We start from the raw sequence: 6,811 nt of genomic DNA on the forward strand, positions 1-6,811 counted from the left end.
TTAATACTTTTATTATTAAAAAGTTATAATAATCTATATTAATAGATGTAGCAGACGAGCATACAGTCCACCTGATTGTAAGTGCCTACTGCCGCCCATTAACATCTCTAATCAATCCCAGATAGGATTAGATATTCCTACCTGAGGTCAGCTACAGATGCGCCGCCACCCCTGATGACAAAGTTCTCTCTTACCACACCATAATTTCAGTTTGTACATTTTTTATACACTACATTTGAAACTCCCATCACTAAACAATATATTTCTTTTAGAAAATCAGCCAATTATGTACATTATACATAAATACACATTATTAATAAGTTTTCTTAAAATAAGAGCACTTACATACATTACACTCCCCAGTTAACGGTACACTGAAGTAACTGGAATAAATCAATACGGTTGTTGAGTAACTCGTCAGATTCTAATTGAAATGTTCGGTGGTAGTTTCATAAATCATGTCGAGGGTTGTTCGTAAGAAATACAGAAACAGGAACGGAAACTACTTTGGATGAATTCGAAAATTTGTAGGTAATTTTAAAGGTTGGTATATTTTATTCGTAAATTGAAATTTGTATAAAAAACTGTTCAAAGTGGATTGTCCCACTATTGCCCTACTGCTGGGCATTCGTCTTCTGCCAGAATGAGAAAAAATAAACCATAGCCCACCGCGCTGGGAACGTGCGATTTGGTAAACTTCACATACCTTTGTTTTTTTTATGTCCGGTAGGAAGGTTTACTCACAAGTTTTTTTTTCAATTTTAAAGCTAGTGATAATTAATTTTTAATACGCACCTAACTTATAACACCCTGGGATTTGAATTTCGAAACCCCCGAATGAGGCCGAGGTTCTAACGAGAAAGAGAAACACCTATACATGCGCGCACGCACACAAACACACACACACGCACGCACACACACACACACACACAACACATATAGGCATACCGGACACATATAATAATTATAATTATTTTTAAGTTTCTCATTCTAAGTGATGTAAAAGTCTTATGAGAAATAAAGATTCTTAAACCTAAACCTAATCTTGCTAAAGATTTTATTTGGCAAAATATATCTTATGTAAATAATCTAATAATTCTTATTTATTCGCACATTTTTCTAAATTAAACATTATCTTAATTAAATCTAGCGTATAATTTATCTTCACGCATATTTTTCATTAATATTATTTTTTCCAAAAAAGAAACATTATTCTTCTTTTATATTAATTAACCTTCAATCCAGATAATACATCTATATTTTCTACGCTAAATATTCTACTAATAAATACACCCAATATGAATCTTTACATTCTTAAACAAGCTTAACATCTCGTATTATTTATTCACGAGCAGGCCTCTCAACATTTCAATCAGCGGGTTATATCGATCACGTCGGTTTCGTTCGGCTAATAACTACTTTAATTATTCATCACGTCTGGCTCTTTAGCAGAATTAGCAGATTTATTGATGAATTGAAATGCAGACATGAAATATTACGCTTTCGTTGAGTGTACTGAAAATATTATACACATCATAAAGATATTTCCACAACAGATTTTGATAAATGATAAAAACAGTGTGTTACGAACAAGGACTTACCACCGCCACACCTTTTTTAGCATAAAGCAGTTCGTATATTTTGATGGTTCGACGGACGAAGGGTGTGAATACCAGGTAATTTACATACGATATATTTTTAAGGGGCGTTCCAACTTAGTCATCAGGGGTTGCAACGCATCTGTGGCCGACCTCACATAGGACAAGAACCTTATTTGTAGTTGATCAAAGATATCCAAGGGCCGTTGCAATATTCAATTAGGTGCACTACATGCTCGTTTGCTACTTAAGATTATAAAAAAGTATCTGAGTAAAAAGTTTACTGAGTAGTAATACTACTAGTAATAATACTACTACTGAGTAGTACTACTCAGTAAATATATTCCTTACATTCTGAAACAAGCTTAATATCTCGTATTATTTATTCACGAGCAGGCCTCTCAACATTTCAATCAGCGGGTTATATCGATCACGTCGGTTTCGTTCGGCTAATAACTACTTTAATTATTCACCACGTCTGGCTCTTTAGCAGAATTAGCAGATTTATTAATTAATTGGAATGTAGACATGAAATATTACGCTTTCATTGAGTGTATTGAAAAGATTACATGCAACATAAAGATGTTTTCTTAACAAATTTTGATAAGTGGTAGAACAGTGCAGAGACTTACCACCGCCACACCTTTTTTTTAGCATGAAGTAGTTCTTCCGTTTTGATGAAGGGGTGTGGACACAGGCTAATTTAAATATGGCATAATTTTTAGAGGCGTTCCAACTAAGTTTTAAGGGATTGCAAAGCATCTGTGACTGACCTCAGATAGGACTTGAATCTTAATTATGGTTAATCACAGATATTCACGGACAGCGGTTGGAACTTTCTATCAGGAAGACTACATGCTGGTTTGCTACTTCAAGATTACAAAAACAATATCTATCTTCGACAAATATTCTACTCAATCATTATGCCCCTTACATTCTTGAACAAGTTTAATATCTCGTATTATTTATTCACGAGCAGGCCTCAACATTTCAATCAGCGGGTTATATCGATCACGTCGGTTTCGTTCGGCTAATAACTACTTTAATTATTCATCACGTCTGGCTCTTTAGCAGAATTAGCAGATTTATTGATGAATTGGAATGTAGACATGAAATATTATGCTTTCATTGAGTGTATTGAAAAGATTATACACAACATAAAGATGTTTTCATACCAAAGTAGTTCTAATGTATTTCACATATATATCCTAATCATGCAATGATTTGAATGGAAATTGAATTGAAAAAGTTTAATATCTGGTAAAAACAGCGTGTTTCGATCAGGGACTTACTACCACCACACCTTTATCTAGTATGAAATAGTTATTGCGTTTCGACGGTAGAGTGTAAATACCGCCTATTTTACATATGACTTACGTTTAGAGGCGTTCCAAGTTATTCTTCAGGGGTAACAACTCATTTTTAGGTAGGATTTAAATCTTGTCTTAGATTGTTTATAAATGGCCATGAGCAACAGACGCCATTTACCATCAGGTGGACTGAAGTTCAGACAAAGTATCCATCTACGCGCCATATTTTCTTCAGTATATACAGACACCCTAATATAAATCCATCTTACATTCTTAAACAAGCTTAATATCTCGTATTATTTATTCACGAGCAGGTCTCAACATTTCAATCAGTGGGTTATATCGATCACGTCGGTTTCGTTCGGCTAATAACTACTTTAATTATTCATCACGTCTGGCTCTTTAGCAGAATTAGCAGATGTTTTGATGAATTTCAATGTAGATCTTAAATGTTACGCTTTCGTTGTGTGTAACTATTTATATACTACTGTCAATAGAGAGGTACCACATAAATTCGTATCATGAAGCTCTAGCGTATCGGTGAAAGGATGTGGATGTCGGCTGACTTAAATATGAGGCGACCATATCTTCAGGAGTGGTATCTGTGATCTACTTTAGTTGGAACGTAAATTCTATCAAATAAACTATAAGCTCGTTTGCTACTATATTAAAAAAAAAAACATGGTAAAGTTTCATTTATATCATTTCATATATGAGTTGCATAATGTTTGCCATATATTTTATTACCATCTGTAATAAGTGATGCATACTTTTCCTCTCCTGTAGGATCTATTACAACTATTATGATCTCTGATATAAAATAATAACTAATATTTCAAACGCATAAAAGCTATATAAAGTCTAAAATAACTTCCAAAATACATTTAGTTCCTGCTCAAAAACAAAAACAGAACCGTCCACGAAAACGCGCGAAACAATAGGGCGACTCTGGTTAATAAATTCAAAGGGAATATTCAGTTCAGACAGCTGTTAACATGACTATGTAAAGAGGTAAAACGTATGGAGGTGTTTGACACCCGTGTCGGGTACAAAGGGTGCGCTACAAAGGGTACCTTTTTGGACTTTTTGCGGTTGTGATTGACTGGTGAAATCTAGTATTTCAAAGGTACTGCAGTGGTGTCATCCAATGTCTATGTTTGCTAGCGTCGACTGCAGTGGTACGGTAGGTATCTATCTATTTTTGCAGTGTAATAATAGTAGTTATTTTGTTGATTTATGTGTTGTTGTTGCTTGTTTGATTAGTCGATCAGGTACTTAGTTGATCGGTTGTTTAGTTGGGCGATTGTTTAGTTTGTCGGTTGCTTAGTTGGTCCGTTGGTTAGATAGTCGGTTCCTTAGTTCGTCGCTTGCTTAATTGATCAGTTGTTTAGTTAGTCTTTTGTTTAGTTGAGAGGTTGGATAGATAGTCGGTTGATTAGTTGGTCGATTAATTAAAATTTGCGGTTGTGATTGACTGGTGAAATCTAGTATTTCAAAGGTACTGCAGTTGCATTCAGTGTATATTTACTAACGTCCATTGCAGCGGTATGGTAGGTATCTATCTATTCTTGAAGTGTAATAAATAAGTTTTGTTGGTTTATGTGTTGATGTTGGTTGGTCGATAAGTTGATCAGGTACTTAGTTGATCGATTGCTTAGTTGGTTGGTTGCTTAGTTGATCGGTTGCTTAGTTAATCAGTGGCTTAGTTGATCAGTTGCTTAGTTCCTCGGTTGCTTAGATAGTCAGTTACTTAGTTAGGCAGTTTCTTAGATAGTAGATTGCTTAGTTAGTTAGTATAATGATAAAGTTTCGTTGGTTTGTATGTTGATGTGTGTGACTAGTTTATTTGTATGGGATTTTTAAATGGCCAGTTGCTTAATTAGTCAATACGTTGGTAATTGAAATTAATTGCATAATTTGCTTATTTGATTGGTTTTTTAGTAGCTCAGTTGCTTAGATATATACTTCATGCTCATTCCCTTTTTCTTTATTATAAAGAAAACTAATAAATACTATTTTGAACCTAATAGGCTAAGTCACTAAGCTGGAATATATTTGGGATTAGACAGAATCATTATATGTATAAGCTGTCAGATCCCGTCTTACGACGTAGATCAAATTAACATATACAGGATGATTCAAAAATAAAATTGGAATTTAATTTTGTAAATCTCCTTACAGTAATAGTTTGCAATATAAAGAATATTTTTTTTTTTAAAAACATTGAAACATTTAGTGGCGCACTTTTTATAATACTATTTTCATTTGTTTCTATTGAAAATAGAATGGTCTTTAGACTGTCGAATGATATCTGAAAGCAATCTAAAAACAAAAATTCAAAACAGGACACTCCTATTTCCACGCTTTTATTAGCTTGGATTGTATGCATGTACGTATGTATGTATGTAACGGAATCTTTGGACTCGATTTTTACCCACAACAATTATCAAGAACCGATGACAATACACGATTTTAATAATTTTATCCCATTCTCCTCATCAGGATCATCAGGAATCAGGATCAACGATTTTCCTTGTGCGATTTTAGCGTGGTTTTTAGTTTTTAAGCTATAATTATTTTAAAGTAAATATGTCCTATTCCTGCCAAGCAAACCAGAATGCAGAACCTACTATAGTGCTGCTATAAAGTAGAAACGCGAAGCAATACTGAATATTCCAAAAATATAAAAATCGAAAAATATTTTAAAGTGACAAATTAGCAATAACATGCAATAATTGTAATCAGTAGGTATGACGTGACTGTAAAAATTGTTACAACTAGCCAACAAAATAAATAATATTGCACCACCCTGTATACACAGGTACCTAATCCTAATTGCAGGATTGAACCTGGCACATCTCCAACACCGCGCCACTGCGCCTACAGATTCATTACGGACTTAGCGGTGAGTTGGCAATCCATAACTGTCCCACTACTGGGCGTGGGCAACCACACTTGTTAGTTATTAAGCTTTTATAAATTTGGGTATAACAAAAACCTCTGAAAATAAATTTTAAAAATGTGTGACTAAAAATATATAAAAATTTATAAAGTTAGTTGATGGTCACCATCGCCACATTATATCTGTCGTATAACAGTAGTAAAGCTCTGATATGGTCTACTTTAAAGTAAAATGTATGGAAGAGAGTCTATAAGCTATTCTCATTAAGTCCTCAAGCGTAGTGTACGCGACATAAGAAAAGATTTCAGTTCTATTTAAGATTTCAGTTCAGTTAGATTGGGCTTGATTTCATTGTCTTGGTCGCTAACAAGCAGGAGGATAGCGACACATATTTTTAAACAAGCAATTATAATTAGAAACCGAATGCATAAAAATTTACCCCATAGTGATTCTTACAATTTAGGCAATTCCAACGACACCTCATTTGTTAAAATTTTTCAAGAATAACGCACTACTCCGCGGTATGTTAAAAAATATACTTTTAGAGCAGTTTTCTTACACTTTGAGGAAAATTATTCGAAATGACAAATTTCCAAAATATGGTGTGGCCGATTTGAGCCCCAGACATCCGGGGGAGGCACTCCTTTATAAGCTTAGCTTTCCTTTATAAGTTATAAGCACTGCTAAATATATTCGCAATGATGTCATATTACGAACATGCAAATTATAAGCTACCTGTGTATGCAAGCGGGCAGTCCGGGGTATGTCACTTCAATTAACATGCTGCCATGGACGGCTTCATGCAATACTAAGCTATTCTTAATTTCAAAAATAAGATTTTAATATAAAAAATTGTATATACAATAAATATAGGAGTAATTTTATGAGGAATTATATGTTTGTAATATAACTGCTAACAAAATCATTTATTTAATCTACGTAACTAACTAACAACTAACTATTCGCGACATAAAATAAAAACATTTTTTTTGATTTTAATG

The sequence above is a fragment of the Epargyreus clarus genome, unplaced genomic scaffold, assembly GCF_041222505.1.
Source record: "Epargyreus clarus isolate Ecla_fem2 unplaced genomic scaffold, WU_Ecla_fem_2.2 ptg000011l, whole genome shotgun sequence".
Classification (NCBI taxonomy): Eukaryota; Metazoa; Arthropoda; class Insecta; order Lepidoptera; family Hesperiidae; genus Epargyreus; species Epargyreus clarus.